The sequence below is a fragment of the Spermophilus citellus genome, assembly GCF_964194105.1.
Source record: "Spermophilus citellus genome assembly, chromosome: 1".
NCBI lineage: Eukaryota > Metazoa > Chordata > Mammalia > Rodentia > Sciuridae > Spermophilus > Spermophilus citellus.
Window position 1 is genome coordinate 34274333 of NC_138182.1, and position 21887 is coordinate 34296219.

At 35.3% G+C, this 21887-nt stretch overlaps 1 long non-coding RNA gene across 1 annotated transcript in view; it reads right to left on the minus strand.

The window, feature by feature from the left end:
- Positions 1-5779: 5779 nt before the first annotated feature.
- Positions 5780-21887, minus strand: part of LOC308650096 — a 123874-nt gene continuing 107766 nt past the window's right edge. Inside the window, exon 4 of the long non-coding RNA XR_014022247.1 lies at positions 5780-5897. This is a non-coding gene — a long non-coding RNA (uncharacterized lncRNA). The remainder of the gene's footprint in view (positions 5898-21887) is intronic.

Consider the following 21887-nt stretch of genomic DNA (forward strand, 5'->3'; position numbering starts at 1 on the left):
CCTCACAACTCCTCTAATCTTTCTGCCTTCTGATTACATTAGCCTTACCTGGGTAAACCAGGATAATCACCCTAACTCAAGAGCTTTCATTTGATCACATCTGCAATCTCCCTTTCCAAGTAAGGTAATGTTTATGGGTTTGGGGAATTAGAGCAGGTACATCTTTGGGTGAGAGGGCAACTATAATAACACTATATTTCTCAAAATTTTCCTCATCAAAGAGAATACACAATAACTTCAGGGAAAGATGATAGTATGTTTTGTGTTAAACTTGTTCAGAACATAGGAGACTACATTTGATTCCATCTTTCAGGATGATGAAATGTCTGTGTAACTGGTTATACTTCCATCAGAGTGAATTTGTGAATGTTGATGAAGCACTGAACTTGAGGTCAGCTGCCATGGACCCAGCCGCTAGCTCTGTGAGAGTTCCTTAGCATTGCTCCTGGGAAATCTTAAGTGCTCAATGAATATCTATTTCATGTAATTAAAAGGTGGTTTTATAAAGCTAGTTAGAGCTCTTGAAAAGATGAGCACAGTGAGTGGAAAAAAAAGAGAAGGAAAGGGCATAATTTACCTTATGGCTTTATTAAGACATAGTGTATTCCCTAAATTGAGCTTTTACCCAATTGATAAAATTTTCCAAATATCATTAACTGTAATGAGACATTAAGACATGAAATACGAAAATGAACCTGATGGTATGATTCAGCATCTAATGAACCATGCAAGTTACAGAAATTGTTTCATAAAATAATTATCTATATGTATTGGATAATAAAAGATTTGGACCCAGAGAATTTAAGATTTGGATCTTAAAGCAAATTGAGCTGACTTGGAAGGAAAATAAAGAGGAATTAGCCAATTAATATGATGGGAATCTTCCAAACAGGGACATATACATAGCTTGTTGATGCATTCTTGGATTGGTGATTGGAGAAAAGGATAACTGTGCATTTTGGGACATGTTAGTGTCAAGTAAATGTGCTCAACACAATTATATGGAATCAAGAAAGGATCAATGTGTGTCCAACTATGATCATCAAAGCCACCCTCCTTTCCTGACTTCATCCCGATCTGTTCTTGGAGAAGTGCCATTTTTATAGAAATCTATGGCTACTTCTAAGAGCTCTATTTATCAGTGACCCTCTTAACAGCAATTCAAATTTTATAAAAATATTTATAGGTGTCACATAGGTGGACAGATTTGCACTGCATTTTCAGTATCATCACTTGAAGACACCTAAGGTAGGTTTCTTGGACTGAGGATGCAGCTCAGTGGTAGAGCACTTGCCTAGCATGCACAAGGCCTTGGGTTTGATTCCCAGCACCTAAATTATTTATTTAAGCATAAATTAAGGTAGATTTCCCGACAAAGCTATGACAACAAATCATATGTATTATTAATAATCTCCTTAAGAACATTATACAAAGACTTAAGCTTTCTGCTTTAATGTTGAACAATATGATTAGTGACATTATTGACCTTTCATTCCCCACTTTTTGCTGTATCTGAAGCAAGATACATGCACTCAGCTTTTTAAATTTTTGAACAAAGGTAAGCATTCTCATTTCTCCCCCCAGTTGTGTGTGCATTTGTGCATAATTGGGGGCATGTGTGCGCTCTAATGAGTTGAAGGGTGGGGTAATGAAGGATTGCAGGGTTTTATAAATGAAGTCCCTCAGTATCTCTAAGTAGTATCTGTAAGGAAAATAAAAGGAGACACAGAGATAAGATACACAGGCAGGAAAAGAAGTGGCTGCCCTTTCAAGTAGACACATTTATTTATCACAAAAGGTTACATTAGGTCATTAGTGTCATGACTACATTATTATTTAGTATTACTTTAATCCCAGGTGCTGGGTATCTTAGATCATAGAATCTCTTATTGAAGGACATTACCATAGTAACTAGATACTGCACCTGTGTTAGTTATCTTACCAGGTTCAAGGAGAAAACTACTGAGCCTTCCAAGCATGGAAAACAGAGTGCCAGTTGCCCCCCAGGAATTCACCAGAGGAATGCTTTCAGGTACAATTTCATGGTCAGAATAACCACAAGTCTTTCTCTTCCCAGGAGCTGTGTGCCTGAGATGAAGATCCAAACTGATAAGACTTCAATAGAGTTTCCTCGTCAAGGACATTCTACAGCAGCAGGCATCCTGTGTCTTTGCACAGAAGTTTCCCAGCAGTCAGGCATTCCATGTTTTGCAAAGAAACTTCATAGCAGTCAAGCATGCCACAGTCACAAAGTTTATCAGAGACCCCAATCCCAAACACAGAACCCCTACAAGCGGACTTACCTGAAGTCTTCAGACATGCTCTTGTCCATCTGCACCAACAGAGCACAGAGGCAAATTTACAAATTAGAAGCCAGATGGAACTAGACAGCAGGAAGGATAGAGGCAGGTACTCCCAAACTTCTTCTCCTCCTGTTGTCCCATAATCAAGTCTCCTCCTGGTGCCTCCCATTGGACAAACTCAGCTGTCTGTCAGAGTCTGGGTGCTTAAGCCACAGAGGTTGGTCTTCCAGAGAACTAAGAAGGGAAGATAAGTAATGAAAATGGATACGGGTCAAACACAGATTAAAAAGACTCCCTTATCTTCATTTATCCTCACATCTATCCCCCAAAACAACCACCTGAAACTTGCTAAATTATTCTTTGGATCTTTGGCACCACATTCTTATTAAATTCACTTATATCATTCAGTCTTGTTTTCTCAATGGTCTCTTTGCCTCCCAACTTCCATCATTCAATGCAATCTGCTATATTGCACACAAACATTTTAATATTTTTACTCTATCAATATTGCCGCCTGGTTACTTTGTTAAATCAGTATTCCATCTGCATTATGAAGATTACATACATAACTATTCACAGCTGAGCTGTATTTTGCATCATGACAAGTATTCCTTGCCTGGACAGATCTTCTTTTGTTCTTGTCCTCTAATTTTGATAATGGTCATTTATTTTCATCTGTTCAGTTTACCAAAAATGTATTGTTTATTCATACACTAATTTTCTGCCAATTGCATAGATTTGCTTTTAGGCAAATTCAGATGCATCAAGTATTACCTTAATTTCTTACTAGAATTCTCTCTCCCAGGGTTCTGATATATTCCAGTTGAGACTGTTTGTTCTTGACATAAGATGTACCACTCTAAACCTGGAATAATATCTTTACCATGTCTATTACATATTCTCTTTAATTTACTTCTTTATTGTGAAGGAATACAATTTCCAGTGGAATAAATATACATAAAGTAAAATTTCTAAGACCTTTTGTATACAAAATGGTCATCATTCCACCCTCATACTTGACTAACATTCCAGGTTTCACATGTTTCTACCTCAAGCTTTTGAAGGCACGTCACCATGGCTTTTCAGGTTACCCATCTTGTCATTTTAAGTACTCAGTCAATTGATTACCTAACAGTTTTGGGGTGGCCTATTTTGTTTTAACTGATTGTTTTTTTTCCTTCTGTATGCTAAAATTTTATGAATATACTCCTTGGCTGTTGTAGCAGTTTATCCATCTTATTTCCAATAGCATCTCACCAAGAACTAAATGCTGGATCAATTATGCTATAGGTGCTGGAGGGAGGGCTTCACCTTGGGAAAGTGGTTCAGTGACACACATACCTTATTTTTCCACAGCTCTTCTTGAGATAAAAAAGGTTCATTTGTATCATATTTCCACTAATTAGTGTCATTCACTAAGGAAATCCCTATATAGGTAAGACTGGCTAAAATTATATGAAATTAGTATCTACTATTAATGCAATGCCTACCTACTATTAAAGCAATTCTTATATTAAAAAAAAAACACTTTCATCAAAATCCTCAATGTTAGTAAACAGAGAGGCTGACCGTCACTGAGATTTATTTACCAAGAACCTTACATGTTGAGAGCCACAGCCAAAGGGGCCCCAGCAAACTTCCAGGTGCCAGCAAACTTCCAGCTGCCGGCTGATGATTGGCTCACATCGGCCCCAGCAACATCTAGCTGAATGGCTCCTCTGTGGTGATGCTCATTGGTGATGCTCATTGAGCTGTTTCCCCGCCCTTTCAGACTGCCGGCTGATGATTGGCTCACAGCGGCCCCAGCAACATCTAGCTGATTGGCTCCTCTGCAGTGATGCTCATTGGGATGTTTCCCTGCCCTTTCAGACCATGGAGTTGCTCATTGGGGGACTTTTTTGGCTCTGCCCACGCGACCCAGCCAATCCGCCTCAAGAGCAGGAGGATTGTGGGAGGTGGTGAGGTTTTGGGAGAGGCTTATGGGAAGCCCGTGGTGGCAGTTGGGCTCTGAAGGTTTTCCTGAGGAGCTGTTTTGTTTGGCCTGTGTGGTTCTAAAAATAAAGTTAGTTTCTTTTGACAAGTGGCTCCTGAATTGTGCCCAGCCAGACTGCGACACTTACATATGGCACATAATAGTGAAGAAATTCCAAACAATGTATGTAAATTCAAACACTGGAGTCCTTAATCTTTGGGAGAAAAGAAGGCATGGTGCTTACTTATAATTTCTTAGCACCTGTGAGTTGTTTAAATCTTTGGTTCAATAAATTTCTCATGTGTTTTACACTGTGTATTCTCAACTTTTAATTCTTCACGTAGAATTAAAACATAATGATAAATTTGGGTAAATTTAAAAGTTTTAACTCTGTGACATATATCCTTCTGGAAAAGACTGACAGTGCCTAAAATAATTAAAATATGGTTATTCTATCCTGAACCTTCATCCTGTGTGATGGTGGTGTTGGGTGAGAGAATGTAGAGAAGGAAAACTGGGATCTCAGAAGAAAACAAGAGGTCCAGGGATTATATACTAGGACCAGATTCTCAAGTCTCTCTATATGTCCACATCAATTTCATTTGTTTGGTTGGGTTATATGGACTCTGGTGCCCAAAGAGAATCTGATCAATTTTGCTGATTTTATTCCACTTTGATTCTTAGAACTAATGAAGCCAAGCAGATGGTAAGACAGAATAACAAGCACTGGAATGGGCTGATGCTGCTTGAGTTCTACCCGAAAATATATTTATATAATACCCTTTATCAGATTAGCCTCTGATTGGTCCAAGTTCATGACTGCACAAAGCTATGCAGGGTGAGCTCTGTGTAAATTTGTTTGATGTGGAGAACAAGTTGAGCCTAAAATGCAGTCTCTGATGTTCTTGTTATTATATATGCTGTAGCCCAACAGTTGCCAAAAAGCAGTAGGGTTTTTTGTTTTTTCTATTCATAGAAAATTGATTTATGTGCTACTGGAGAGGACTAGAAAGCAGAAATTCAAGTCTGCTTATAAGCAAGGGCAAGAAACCAAACCTTAACCCTGAAGCCATATAGATATGTTTACTTGATTAAGTCCTCATCTCCATTGAATTATATTCATTGGAAGTAATGCAAGCTCTTGAATTTTACCTTAAACTTAAATTTAAATCGGTTTCTCAAAATGTCTTCAAATGCATTACAAACAGATACAACATTAACACAAAAAAGATTAGATATACAAAAGGTTGCCTGTGATAGAAAATTTAATTAAAGGTAGTCAACAACAGGAAGTTTCCTAGAATAGTTATAGAAGATGTCACAGCCAGGAAAGGTGGGTGTGATTGATTCATCCTTGGAGAAGGATCACTTAATGTCTTACATTGATGTATCTAAAGTTTCCAGGTGATTTCAACAGAAACTCTTTATAATCCATCTGAAAGTAATTAATTCAGGAAGAAATAAAATCTAAATGTTACTTAAAAACAAATGACAGGGCTACTCATTCACATACCTCAATATTCTCTAGGACAGATCTTAGGAGCCAAGGGGTTCAAAACGATGAGCTCAAATTGAAAGAGAGTTATTCCGCTTCTATGCAAACATTAGAAGAATCTGTGGATCTGGAACCAGGAAAAAGTTTAAGTTAATTCTTTTTATTGCTGGAACTTTTTTCCCCAAGTTTGACTTTGACTTTTTGTTATAATGGATATTTCTAATTCACATTTTAATATTTTAGGCCAATTATAACTTATAACATAAATAAAATAAGTTCTAGCTTTCTTCACATTTTGCCATCATAGACACTACATGATTGTTGAGTGCTCCTTGAAAATACTTCAGAATCCCCATTAACACAAAATGGGTTTGAATTCATAAGAATTGTTTTAGGTATATATGAAGGAAGAGAAAATTTTTTTCCTGTTTTCTACATGGAAAATATATATATCGTGGTTCCAAATATAATAAAACTCTTGAAAACAAGCAATTGGTAAAAAAGAAAAACTTACCAAATGTTGTGCAAGAAATTAAAAAGACAGAAAGAAAAGAAGAAAAACTTCAATATAGAGAGACACAGGATGAGAAGATAAAACCATTACTTATCTCTTTTACTGATTAAGATATAATATTAATAACATTCAAATATGTGTCACATATCCCTCCTCTTGAAATATTTTTGTCAAATTATAACTATGCTTTGAGTCCAGTGTGTGCAAATTAATTATAAAACTCTTAAATATATCTCTCAGGTATGGATATATTGAGATTTTTCTGCTAATTTTGACAATTTGGCAGTTCATATATTTTCAAAAAAATCATTCCACTGAGATTTTAAAATGTATTCATAAACACTTTATTATCATCTATTATTATCTCTTTTTATATATCCTCATTCTCTCCCAGTCTCTGAGTCTAGAAATATACCAGTTAAATATGTATATTTATATAAACACATATATACAACCCAGTCAAGAATTTTTAAACATATGCAATAAAAGTCCCATGAAAAGGAGAGAAATAAGAAAGGTAGGCAGAAGCAAGCACTGGAGAGAAAATGGCTAGTAAAGCTCTTAAAATGTTGAAATATATCACTCCATAGTTTCAAGAAGCTCTATAAGATGACAGGCAGAAAAAATATAAAAGAGAGTCCATCAAAGTAAGACCTGGTCAAAGTGATGAAAAACATTGAAACAGAGGGGGGGGGGGACCCCTTAAAATTGAAGAGAAAAAAAACCAGCTGAAATGATTTTCAAACATCCAAGACCAAACAGGAAGAGTACTATAAAAATGCTAAAACAGAAAAACTGCAAACCTCTAACACATTGCCAGCAAAAGTATCCTTCATAAATGTAAAAGATATAATATTCTCAAACCTAAACTTGTTGCTTACATATTTTTACCAAGAAAAATCCTATAAGAATTTTTTTGAATATGGAGAAAAATTATTTCAGCCAGAAATAGCAATGCAGAAAAGAATGAAGAGTACTGGAAAGGATAAATATGTTGGCAGATATGAATAAAAATGAATTGTGTAAAGTGGTAGTGTTTTAGAAAATCTTAAATACTTTGGAATTAAAATTCATGGCAAAAATGTCTGGAAAGGGTATATGTAGCTAAAATGTGATATCTTAATGTTAGTGGAGAAATTGCCTAAGCAATGGTTTTAATACTACTTGTAAGTGAAGACATGTTGTAATTTATTTGATAATTCTGAAAATAAAGAATCTTGTTCTACTATGTATATATACATACATTATGATAGATATATCTGTATATATATATACATTATGATATATATACACATATATACATAGTATACATAATACATTATTATACATAATATATAACACATTATATATTTTATAAATATTATACATATCATATTATATAAAATATATAATATACATACACACAGATATACATGGACTCATAAGAACACATATATAAGAGGTTAAATGGAAAATATTTTATTAATAGAAATGTTCCAAATGAAAATAAAAATGACATAAAACATGTAAGTTCATTATATACAAATTCCTTTTTTAATATTTATTTTTTAGTTGTAGTTGGACGCAATACCTTTATTTCACTTATTTATTTTTATGGGGTGGTAAGGATAGAACCCAGGGTCTCGAATGTGTGAAGCGAGCGTTCTACCGCTGATCCACAATCTCAGCCCAAAGTTCATTATATACAAATTATTAAATGATAGTTTTTAATCAAACAACAGATTCAGTCGCAACCACTGCAAATGAACTATCTTAAACAAGATTATCTGATTGCATATAAGAAAAAAGTGCTGATCACAGATTGGTGCTTAACTACAAGGATCCAAAGGTGGGTTTTTATTTATTTAATTTTTTTTTAATCGGCTCTCACTTCCATGACTCTCTCCTGATTTGCATCTCCTCTGCTGACTGTAACCTCAGTTCTCTGCTACTTCAATCAGCAAGTTGCTATTTTCTGCTACTGGAAAAAGAAGATGCAGAACACTCTAATGATATTTTTAAGCCACAAACTCATAATTCTTACATATTACAGTTACTGTCTTTTCTAAAATTAATTATTCATATTTTAATTGCCCATATTTATGGGGTACAGTATGATAATTTGATATACATATGCGCAAGAAATTATTAAATCAAAGTAGGTAGAATTTTTATCCCTTAAGCTTTTAAAATTTATTAACATAATAACTGTACATATTTATGAGGTACAGTGTGATATTTCATTACACATATATTGTCTTTCAAGAGAGAATTTTCTTGCAGTTAATTCCAGCATTTAGTCACATACCAGATAGTGTCTTCAAATTGTTTTTTGATGAATATTTTAAGTTTTATAATTATTGTCTATAGAAAAGTTTTCTGGATCAGACTATGACACTACCATTACTGGATGTAGTTTTTAAATAATAATTTGGAAAACAACTTTTTTGAGAGAAAAAGATTATATTAAAGCTTTATTTTGCCATTCTTTGTAATTACTAGTGGTCATTTCCTTATATTCACCTCCACTATTATTTCTTCTGCGAATTGTCAACTAGTCTTTTTGTCATGTTTTTAGATAAGCTTTCACTGACCTACTTCTAAGATACTTAAAATTTATCATATATTTTATTATTCTATGTCTATCAATTTTATTTTAATGAGAAAGTTAACTTTTAATTGGCTTTAAATTATATATTTCTACCATATTTCCTCCTCTTAACCTCTGAGCTTTATATGTATGTCTGATTTATTCAGTCCTAAAATAATTTCATATTATGTGTTTTGTTTTATTTTATATAGAATTGGATTATATCTTAGCATTAAGCAATCTTGTTAGTAATGAAAATTTAGATTCAATGCTCCACTTTCTTGGTGTGTTTTATCACTTCTGCTTTTCAAATGACATTCCCTTTCCATTTTGAATTATTGCAAGTATTTTTGGTTGGATAGAGTATTTCTTTAAGTAGTATATTTTTGACAAAGTACTCATGAGGAAGGGCTCTGGAGTATCTGACATTTTTTTCATTTTACTTCAGTATGAATGAAAAAAGCTTACCTACTTATTAAATCCTATCATCACTGTATTTTTCTCTTGGAAACTCTAGAAACTTATTAGCTGCTTTTACTTTTAAATTTACAAAGAGATATTTGAATTTTGCTTATGTTTGAATGTCTGTGGGGTTTTTTTTTAGTTTTTTTGCTGAATATTTTAAAGAATTAAAAAATATATATTTTGAAAGACAAATAATTAGCTTAATTATGTCCAGGTATCTGTGCAATTTTTCCATAAAACTTGGCAATTTCTTTTAATATTCAGATACTGCCCTCTGGCAAAAATTAAAACCAGTAAAAATACCTCCCTAATAATCTCTAACATACAGATAAAAGGAACCAGAAATGATGAATAATACTATTGAGAAATATATGGTAAGTGACTTGATTTGAGACATTAATTAGAAGGACCAAACTAGGCTTCACACCAATCTGACCAGAGCTGACAAATGTGTCAAAAAGAAGTCAATTAATAGAAGCATACTTCAGGTAAAGTTCAGCTAAGTCCAGGCACCTCTCCAAAACCTTTGTAGGCTTATTAGCTATACTTCACTGTTGTGGCTTAATACAGATTGCTTAAGAGGTACAGTAGCCATCTTTATTGTTATGTTTGATCTTCCATCAAGTAATAAATGGAGTTACCAGTCTTGCCTACAATGGAATGTCCAACATATACTTCCACTTCCCTTTCCCCTTATGTTGGGTCTTTCTTGTTATGCACTTAACTTCTATGTGTATTGTTAACTTCATAATGTGCTTCATTAAAATTGTTTTTTCTTACAAAGATCAGCTGTCTTAACTGGATTTCTTAACATAAAAGGAAATGTCTCCATCTTCTCACTCACAGGTGCTATCTCTGATGTTCTTTCTTTGTAGGGTGAATCTTCTAGTTTCTTTTGTATTAAGAACAACTTTACTTCTCCTTAGGTTTTAAAAGATAGTTTTCAAAATATTGTGTGTATGATTCTAGGTTATATTTTTTCCTTTTACTACTATAAAGCTGTTGAGCTTTCCATTTTTCCAGTGAGATGTCTGCCCTCATTCTTTGATTCTCCAGTTGATTGTAAGATTTTTCTTCTTATTGGTAGTTTTAAGTAGTTTGATTATGATTTGACAATATAAAATTTTTTATTTTGCTTGGAATGACATTCTTAGAAGCATGGATTTAGAAATTTCATCAAACTTTGAAAAATATTGGCTGTTATTTTTTCAAATATGTCTTCCACCTTCTCCTCTTTCTCTTTTTTTAAATTTTTTTTTTTAGTTATACATGGGCACAATATCTTTACTTTATTTATTTTTATGTGGTGCTGAGGATCGAACCCCATGCCTCATCCTCTTTCTCTTTTCACTGATATTTTCTATTCGTATTTTTCAGTCCTTTTTCTACTTCAAGTAGTTCATATAATTGTCTTTAAGTCAACTCATATTCTCACTAAATTAATGTTGATGCCAATAAATATATTTTAAATCAAAATTTTGTTAATCCCTAAAATTTTCCTTTAATTCTTCCATGTGCCTCCTTAACCTGCTTGTGCTTTCCTTTACCTTTTTGTATATGTGAGACATCATTATGATTGCTCTTCTTAATGTTCTTTTTTGACAAATTCTATATTTGTGTCATTTCAGTGACTTTTTATTATTAATTATTTGTTCTGGTTATTTGCATGCCAATTAACTTTTTGTTGAGAGCCATTGTTAATTCTTTGCTTTTTGGGTAGCTTTCAAAGTTTACTTAGACTTGTCAGGCAGGACCAGAGGAACAGTCTTGAGCTTAAATGCCCAATAATCTAATAATGATTTACTGAGTGTTCCATATACATTGTGATTTTTTTCGTCCTTGTTACTGGGAACATAAACTTTCTCCAGCCCTGTGTAAACTCCAGAGATTTGCTTCAGCTCTTTCTTTTGCCTCATATAATTTATTCACAGACAGGTGCAAATTCTACTCCAAGGAACACAGATCCTGCTCCTTTGCACATAGATTCCTCTTCTATAGTACTGTTCCCTGAAAATTCTAGCTGCCTTGCTCCATCAAAGTCTCAATCCTGTTCCTTAATTCAAGAAGACCACCAAGCTCTCCTTTCCTCCCATGCCCCCTTTCATGGTAACTAACAAACTCTTCCCAAATAGTTGGAGCATTCACAGGGCTCATCACATTTAATTCCCCTCTCTCATGGAACAGTAATTGGTGCTATTGTCCATTATCTGGAAATCTATTTCCTGTTACTCTGATGAGCAGAATTGGAAATCCCCAGCTGGTGTTTCTGAACTCAGCCCTTCTTTGCTGATACTCAAGCCTTTGAGAATAGGACATTGCCAGCTGGTGCTGCTCTCTCTGAGGTGGTATAGTGTAGATGTCTCTAGGAGAACAGGAAAACAAATGGACTTCAATTCAAACTGCTGCTGGATGCAACTCTCACTGCGAGGGCAAAGTTAGGCTGGGTGATGCCAATAGAAATAGTTAGCAACCCAGAAAAAAATGAGTTTTCTCTTCCAATCTCCCTGTAGTGCCCCCTTCCTCAGAACCTAACAGGGAGGTATCTGATGAAGGAAAACATATGGTTTTTCACACCCAGCTTTATAAACCAAACACAGGGTTACTCAGACCAGCCCTGGGAGTTGTTATAACAGTGTGGATTTGTAGCTTCTTCAGAGTTTACCTTGGCTCCTCAGAGATACCTCATTCCAGAACATACCTATTCCTAGGCAGCTTATACTTAATGACTATTCTTTACTAGGTTGTATAGGCCTGGCCATTTGTAAGACTATCCTGATGAGTCATAGATAAATCCAAGCTTCATGTAGGACTGTGCAAGTCTTTATCAGTCCTATGATATAGTTATTATCTTCTTCCTCTTCCCAATCTTGCTTCCACTCTTCCTCCTATGAGTATTTCTATTATATGCTGATTGCCAAACACAGTCTGTGTCTACTTCTGGAGCACCCCAACCTGGCAAGGTGAGTATAGAGCTGAGACAGAAGCTTGATCAGCAATGGAGTCCACCCCTTTGGTTACTCAGTATGTTATCTTCATGTAGTCCAAGTTCTGTGTAATCTTGAATCTTTCAAGATTTCAACCAACATTTCTCTTAAAAATCATTATTTGAATGTGTAAATAACTGTCATTTTCTCCTCCAAGGGGGAAGACACAGAGTCCCAATAGTCAATGCACTCTTTACTGGATGATAGTCAAAGCATCAATTTCTGGGAAGTGTGAACTATTCCCTAAATTTGCTAGCCATCCCACCTGAATGTTCAGAATCTAAACCCCAAATCATAAAGTTAACCATCATGGTAGTCCTTATTTTAGATACTTAAGTAGCAGAAGGGAGGGAAAATAAATATTAGTTCATAAAAACATGTAATAACAGAAAATAATATTCATAGCTACTACTATCTTCATTCCAGATCATGAATCTATAATTTAGATTAATAACTTCAATTTTTACTCCCTACTTCTATGTACACTCTGCAATCCATGTTTTCTTTATGTCACTGAGGATCTCAGTTTTTGCTCCTCTTTATCTTATGGAGCAATGCAATCTTTCAGTTTTAAAAAGTCTGACTCCACAATGATACTGCCTTTCATGATTGACACAAGATATAAAAGTGATATAAGACAACTATTCTAGAGACAGCTGAGGCCCTTTATTCTACTCCACATTGCTTATCAGCAGCCCAATTTCTCCTTGATAATTAGGATCAACCATCCAGCATTGCAATGAAGTAGCCATCTTCTTACATATTTCTCTGATGTCATGTGGAGAACAAAAGGTTCCTTTGGTAGAAATATTTCTTTATTGACTCCTAGACCTTAGGTCAGCAGAGCTAAACATTGTGGAAACAGAAAGCACAGATTCTGTGGCTGTGTTATTACAGAGTTTAATGAGAGAGCAAACCCTGCATTTCTTGATTTACAGATCCGTATATTCCAGTTTGGGGAGAAATGTTGGTCTCTTTTAAGGTAAGAACAAAACTGCTCTGTGAACTTAAGCTGCATCTCACAAGTAAACTCTTTCCCATTGCTGTAGCTGCTGAGATATTTGTGTAGGCATGAAGCCATCTTCAGAAAGCAGTTTGAAACTACTTCTCTAGAAAACTTAACAGCTGCATTCTATGACAGAAAACCGTTGTTTCAAAGTGTTGTTTTCCAACTTGTGTCAGAACAATATCTTAGATGATAATTACACTGGGCCCCAGTCCAGTCATCAAAAGGGAAATAAAATTTCAGAGAAGCATTCCCAGCATTATAAAGCCAATAAAGAAGAGTAAGTCTGGAGCCAGGAGACAATGGTTTATTAACAGAATGACATGCCTGCAAGATGTGTGTATGCTCTGCATGCCCATAGATCCCTGGTTGAGTTCAAACTTATCTAAGGGTTATGGTAGAGAACTTTGGGCCAGCTAATGACACAATTTTGTTTCCCTTTTGAAATATCGCTCTAGTTATTCTGTAGAGGAAAGGTGCTCTCTTTGAATGTTAATTATGAAGTACTTATTAACCATCCAAGAGAAGATTTTGCAGTTGTATGGTCTGGTACTCAGTGAAGTGGGCTGCTCTACTCATTCAATTTTAAAAGTCATCATCAGCATATTGTGTTTTAGTTAGCTTTTTTTTTTTTCACTACTGTGAATAAAAGACCTGACAAGAACATTTTAGAGAAGGAAAAGTGTATTTGGCACTCATGATTTCAGAGTCTCAGTTCATACATAGCCAATTCCATTGCTCTGGGTTCTAGTTGCAGCAGAACATCATGGCGGAAGAGTGTGCTGGAGGAAAGCAGCTCAGAATGTGGCACCAGGAAACAGAAAGACAGAGCTCCACTCTCCAGGAACAAAAAAAAATATATCCCAAAGCTGAAGCAGCACTTCCTCCCTAAGATGTTTCTTTTTCTTTCTGTTAAAAACTGCAACCTGCTAGTTTCTGCTTCTGTAATCATTCTTTCTTAGCAACTATGGCAGGAACCAGAGCTGCCTGAAGAAAGAGGGGAAAATCAAGGTGACTTGCATGAGAAAGTCTTGAAACCAAGAAGTCCATATAAAAGATACTGAGAACAAAGGGCTGTGCTCTGCTTTCTACTGAGCCTGCTCCAGTGCTGAATAAACCTTGCTCTTCCACATCTCCAAGAGCTGCTTGTCTGTTTCCAGAGCCATACTTTTCCTTTTTTTTCTTTTTTCCTGCATTTTCCATAACAAAAGCACCCCCCCATGACCTGCCTCTTCCAGTCACACCTACCAGCCTAACAGGGGATTAGTGCACAAATTAGGTTAAAGCTCTCATAACCCAATCATTTCACCTCTGAACTTTCCTTCATTGTCTCACACGTGGTGATCTTTTGGGGTATACCTAATATTTAACTCATAACATCGAGATATATAGACTGTGGCTTAGGTCAAAGAATGATTTGGATCACACAGGGAAAATGCATAGATAGAAAAATTGAATGGAGAATTCTGGAGCTCTTCTATTCTTAAAAGTCGGTAAGAACATAGCTTCTTGGGAGTCCTACTTGGTGAACACTCTGGAGGCTAATTTCTTTAGGGCCATATTTCCAAATACCTATTCTAAAATAATATTCAGATCATAAAATCTGAGAAGAATAGATTGTCTCTAGCTTGTTAGTGAGCAGGAGCTCAGTGACTTGTTTATCTGATACTTTTTTTTATTGGTTGTTCAAAACATTACAAAGCTCTTGACATATCATATTTCATACATTAGATTCAAGTGGGTTATGAACTCCCAATTTTTACCCCAAATGCAGATTGCAGAATCACATCAGTTACACATCCACATTTTTACATAATGCCATATTAGTGACTGTTGTATTCTTCTACCTTTCCTATCCTCTACTATCCCCCTCCCCTCCCCTCCCATATTCTCTCTCTACCCCATCTACTGTAATTCATTTCTCTCCTTGTTTTTTTCCCCATTCCCCTCACAACCTCTTATATCTAATTTTGTATAGCAATGAGGGTCTCCCTCCATTTCCATGCAATTTCCCTTTCCACTCCCTTTCCCTCCCACCTCATGTCTCTGTTTAATGTTAATCTTTTCCTCCTGCTCTTCCTCCCTGCTCTATTCTTAGTTGCTCTCATTATATCAAAGAAGACATTTGGCATTTGTTTTTTAGGGATTGGCTAGCTTCACTGAGCATAATCTGCTCTAGTGCCATCCATTTCCCTGCAAATTCCAAGATTTTGTCATTTTTTACTGCTGCATAATACTCCATGGTGTATAAATGCCACATTTTTTTTTATCCATTCATCTATTGAAGGGCATCTGGTTCCACAGTCTAGCTATTGTGAATTGTGCTGCTATGAACATCGATGTGGCAGTATCCCTGTAGTGCGCTCTTTTAAGGTCTTCAGGGAATAGTCCAAGAAGGGCAATAGCAGGGTCAAATGGTGGTTCCATTCCCAGCTTTCCCAGGAATCTCCATACTGCTTTCCAAATTGGCCGCACCAATTTGCAGTCCCACCAACAATGTACAAGTGTACCCTTTTCTCCACATCCTCGCCAGCACTTATTGTTGTTTGACTTCATAGTGGCTGCCAATCTTACTGGAGTGAGATGGTATCTTAGGGTGGTTTTGATTTTCATTTCTCTGACTCCTAGAGCTGGAGAGCATTTTATCATGTACTTGTTGATTGATTGTGTGTCCTCCTCTGAGAAGTGTCTGTTCAGGTCCTTGGCCCATTTGTTGATTGGGTTATTTGTTATCTTATTGTCTAATTTTTTGAGTTCTTTGTATACTCTGGATATTAGGGCTCTATCTGAAGTGTGAGGAGTAAAAATTTGTTCCCATGATGTAGGCTCCCTATTTACCTCTCTTATTGTTTCTCTTGCTGAGAAAAAACTTTTAAGTAAGTCCCATTTGTTGATCCTTGTAATTAACTCTTGTGCTATGGGTGTCCTATTAAGGAATTTGGAGCCCGACCCCACAATATGTAGATGGGAGCCAACTTTTTCTTCTATCAGACGCAGAGTCTCTGAGTTGATATCAAGCTCCTTGATCCATTTTGAGTTAACTTTTGTGCATGGCGAGAGAAGGGGATTCAGTTTCATTTTGTTGCATATGGATTTCCAGTTTTCCCAACACCATTTGTTGAAGATGCTATCCTTCCTCCATTGCATGCTTTTAGCCCCTTTATCAAATATAAGATCGTTGTAACTTTGTGGATTAGTCTCTGTGTCATCTATTCTGTACCATTTGTCCACCCGCCTGTTTTGGTACCAGTACCATGCTGTTTTTGTTACTATTGCTCTGTAATATAGTTTGAAATCTGGTATTGCTATACCGCCTGATTCACATTTCCTGCTTAGAATTGCTTTTGCTATTCTGGGTCTTTTATTTTTCCATATGAATTTCATGATTGCTTTATCTATTTCTACAAGAAATGCCGTTGGGATTTTGATTGGCATTGCATTAAACCTATAGAGAACTTTTGGTAATATCGCCATTTTGATGATGTTAGTTCTGCCTATCCATGAACAGGGTATATTTTTCCATCTTCTAAGATCTTCTTCTACTTCTCTTTTTAGGGTTCTGTAGTTTTCATTGTATAAATCTTTCACCTCTTTTGTTAGGTTGATTCCCAAGTATTTTATTTTTATTGAGGATATTGTGAATGGAGTGTTTTTTCTCATTTCCGTTTCAGAAGTTTTGTCACTGATATACAGAAATGCCTTTGATTTATGCTTGTTGATTTTTTTTTTTTTTTTACTATCTCACTGTTCATCTTCTCTCGCTCACCCATCGTGGCGGTCTGTTTGTTTTTGTAGATGGATGCAATACCTTTGTTACTTATTTAGTGACTTAGTTAGTTATTTATTTTAATTGGTGTTGAGGGTGAAATCCACTACCTCACACTGGATAGGTAAACACTCTATCACTGAGCCCCAGCCCCAGCCTCATCTTGGTGGTTTCTTGATCCTTGTCATAAAATTAAGTCTTTAATAAACTAGTGTTTTAGAAAAGCAGGGTCTAGACAACTTGTAAGTTCAGTTTTCCAACCAAGATGAACTTAAAAATTAATTCAAAATAGCAAAGCTTTCAGATACATTTTACCCAACCAAGTAAAATGAGTTCAGGATCTCAAGTCACTCATTATATAACCTTGAACAAATTATTATTTTTTTCCACCTATTTATTTATTTATTTATTTATTTGTTGTTCAAAACATTACAAAGCTCTTGACATATCATATTTCATACTTTAGATTCAAGTGGGTTATGAACTCCCATTTTTACCCCAAATACAGATTGCAGAATCATGATATTTTTAATATTATTAGCTGTGGCTCTGAAGCACTCAGACTTGCAGAAAAGAGTTTGTAAAGTCTTGTTCTAGTTGGTCTCAACAATGTTGATGTTGAGGCTCAATAATTATTACAGAGTTCACACTTCTCATTGGGAGGCTCAAAAGTATGCATTTTAATGATCTTTGCCTGCTCTTCTCTTTTTTCTCCTGAATTATTCCAAAAAGGCAGGATTAGGGCTTCAGTAAGTAGCAAAATCTTAGGCAGTGATATTTATAACAAGTATCAATGAAATAGTTTAATCAACATTATAAGGACATAGAGTTTTTCATTGGTAATGCATCCTGACAATACTATTGATCATCAGAGCCTAAACACCTTTTTCCTGAAAGCCTCTCCAGTAGATTGTTTTGGTATGTCAGGAACAGTGCTTTATATTTGCTATTTGTGGAATCCCTATAGATGGTTCTGAGATCAACTGTGTTTGGGACTACTCAGAGGTTATTGAAAGCAAATTTATGGCAGTGCCTTATAGCTGACTTATCTAGTCAGTGAAATGGTAATGGCGTGTGATTACAACAAAGACAACAAATTACAACAAAGCTCCACTAGTGAACCACCATTTGTATCCAGGGAGGGCTGCTGCCTTTAGATACTTCAGTCTTAACACAGAGCAGCTTGGTCAGTGAGACCTGCCCTCTGGCTTGGATACTAGGATGTTTGGTGGGTACCCCTTGCTAGAGGTATCCAGGACCCAGAAGATTCCTCTCACATTTAGAGATAAGAGTAGGGAGTTTTTAAGCACTCTGTTTATCATTTTGACATGCTCCTTTCCTTGATGTGTGCCATTTACCCTTTTATTGCCCCTAAAATTCAGTTGTAAGATTTTTGTTGCAAACCTTCAGTGAAGTCCACCTTATGGAAATTTAGACAACAGGACATTAGTTAAATGATGTTTAGATGTGATTTTCTCCCCAGTTAGTAATTCAGCTAAATTAATTATTTATCCAGGTAAATAAATGTATTCTGTAATATGAATCCATGAATGTACATGTATCTGTTATTGCCTAAATCAAATAGGTGTTGTTAAACCTTTAGTCACATTTTTACCACAAGTAAGTTTATGCTTTTTCAACAAATACACATTTAGGAAATCTTACTCCTTACTTTGGTTGCATATAAAAGTTATCATGAGGGCCTTTAAGCATTAGTTCCTCAAGGCATTAGACTAGTTAATGCCCCTTTGAAATCCTAAAGAAAGAAAAGATTTTGCAATATATCCTAGAGTAACATAAATTGAGGAGCTACAATACACAAAACTATTGCTACAGAGCACCTACCTGAACCAGCCCCTCACATCACACAAAATATCTATCTTCTAATCTCAAATCTGCTGTGGGAAGGGAAGAGATATTCAGAGAATATGAAGAACTCTAGTCGTATTCATGTCAACATAGAATCAAAGTGAGTGGGCTGGATCTTTGCACTTCCTCTATGCTAAGACAGATGCCTTCAGGAATAGTAAATCTTAGCTATGACTACAGTAACAAGAAAAAAAAACATTGTAAAAAAATAACCACCAATGGTGGCATTTATCATCAGAATTAACATTATATTATAGCTTCCATTTAAATGAATCTCTAAAATGTTAAGCAGAGTGTTAATACTTTAGAGACTCTTTAAATTTTAATTATGTTTAATTCCCTCTTTTGCTCCATAAAGAAATTATTATTACCCCTATTTTACTAATGAAACATTTGGAAAAAATTAGTTTACTTAAGGTTACACAGAGAGTGATAGAATTATTATATTAGCCCAAATTAAAAAAAAAAACTATATTAGACCTGAAGATGGCTTTGGTTTGGCTGGCACAATATTGGAATGGTTTTGTTATTTGAATGTGTTCAGGGATACATTAATTTCCCTGTATTGCTGTTGGTTTGTTCCTCCTTGACTGCTTTGCTTTATATTAAATACTTTATTCATTTACTGTGGTTCTAAAGATCAAACTGGGGCCTTGTGCATGCTAGGCAAGCTCTCTCTCTGGGCTGCATCCCCAGCCCATTACATACTTCACAATGCTCGTTTTAATTCCTTTGTTAATTTTTTGTTAATTTTAACTATATATTTTTAAGTTACTTTCTCAGTGTTTGCTCTATGATTACAATGTGCATCATGATTTATTGAAATATACTTCATAATACTAAATGAATTCCACCAAAGTATACAAATTTTGCTCCCATACAGCTTCATTCTCTCCTCCATCCCATATGCAATAATTTTCATGTATATTTTTTGGGGAAGGAACCAGGGATTGAACGCAAGGGCACTTAACCACTGAGCCATATCCTCAGGCTGATTTTATATTTTATTTAGAGACAGGGACTCACTGAGTTGCTTAGGGCCTCACTTTTGCTGAGGCTGACTTTGAACTTTTGATCCTCCTGCCTCAGTGTCCTGAGCTGCTATGATTACAGGCATGAGCCACCATTATTGGGCTTTTTAAGCCCAATAATCAAGTGCCATATATTCTGAATGCAAAGTCCTCTGTTTTTATAGTATTTTAAAATAGAAGATATATCTTGGGGTGTTATAAAAATTTCCTGTTTTTAAAATTAATGTTTGGCCAGTTTAGGGCCTACATTTTGGTATAGTTTAGAGATATATTATGTTGAATGTTTGTTGATAAGAGGTGCTATTGATTTGAAGAGACATCGTTCAGTGATGCCTGTCAAAATTTGCACTATTCAGACTCTTGGACTAAGGCAATGTTTATGTTGAAATCCAAGATCACCATCTTGGGTGTTCTTCATTTCTGCCTGTATATTTTATTCATTCACCAGAATTGTCCCTTTTAGTCTCTTGGTCTTTTTTACTTATCTTGGAAAGTATGTTCTCAGTAATAGATACCTTCAAGCTCTGTTTTTCTGAAAATAGCCTTATTTGACTTCAATAAAATACTTTAACTTAACACACAATTCAACCATTTCAACTGCACAAATATAAGTACTTAAAATAAACTTATGGAGTTAGGCAACTATGACCATAATACAAGTTTAGATCATTTTCATTGCTTCATTATGGTGTCTTATGTTCATGAAGTATAGCACTCCCCAATCTCAGGCAAACATTAATCCACTTTCTATATTCATTGAATTTTATCATTTGGACACTATAAAAATATAATAATTCAATAATTGTCCTCCTGTATCTGGCTTTCATCACCCAGCACAATGCTTGTGGGGTTCATCTATGTCATATGAACATCAGAAGTCTGTTTTCTACCCTGCTATACATCATTACTATAAAGATAAACTATACTGTTTCCATGGATCCACCAATCATTGACACCAAGTCTGGCTCCAATTCCTAGTCACCATTGAACATTGCCACTGAGAACATTTATATAAAAATATCTGGGTGGGTATATGTTTTAATTTCTCTTGGGTAACAAACAGGGCTAATAATCATAGGATGGAGGATGGGCTAGGGAACCAACTATGTGACTTAAGGATTGGAAGATTCAATCCCTTGACTTCTGGGAGGAGAGAGGAGATAAAGGTTGATTTATCCTCAAGTACAAATATTTGATCAAACATGCATATAAGATGAAATCTATAGAAAATCCCAAAAGGACAGAGCTTGGGGAGCTTCTTTGTTGCTAAATATATGGAAGGTGGTGCATCCAGAGAGCATGGAAGTTCCATGTGCCTTCCCCATACCTGCTTTAAGCATCTTTCCATCTGGCTATTCCTGAGTTGTACATTTGTACAAAAAAAAAAAAAAAAAAAATGTGAAGCAGCAAGTAAAGCACTTTCCAGAGTTCTGTGAGCCACTGTAGAAAATTACTGAACACAAAGTTAATGGGAGTTTTTGGGTTTTGGTAATGTGAATCACTGGTTTATAGCCTTGGTATGAAAGCACCAGTTACAACTTGGACTTCTGTTTGGCACTTGATGTAGGAGAAAGGGCATTCTGAGGGGACTCAACTTATGCCCATTGGATCCAACTATCTCCAGGTAGATAGGTTCAGAACTCAATTGAGTTACAGAACAGCCAACTGGTGCTAGAAAAGTAAATACATGGAAATAAAATCCATGTATTAAAAATCAGCATAAGTGTTCCTTGTTGAATTTTAAAATTAGAGGAAAAAATAATTTGTATTTGTTCTTATACATTTATACTCAATATTTTTAGTGTTTTACTATAAGATTATTATATTGAATACATAAGATTATCAGAGATCAAAATCCAAATACTCTTGTAAATAAATGCAGACAAAGTATTGAATAATAACCATCACTCACT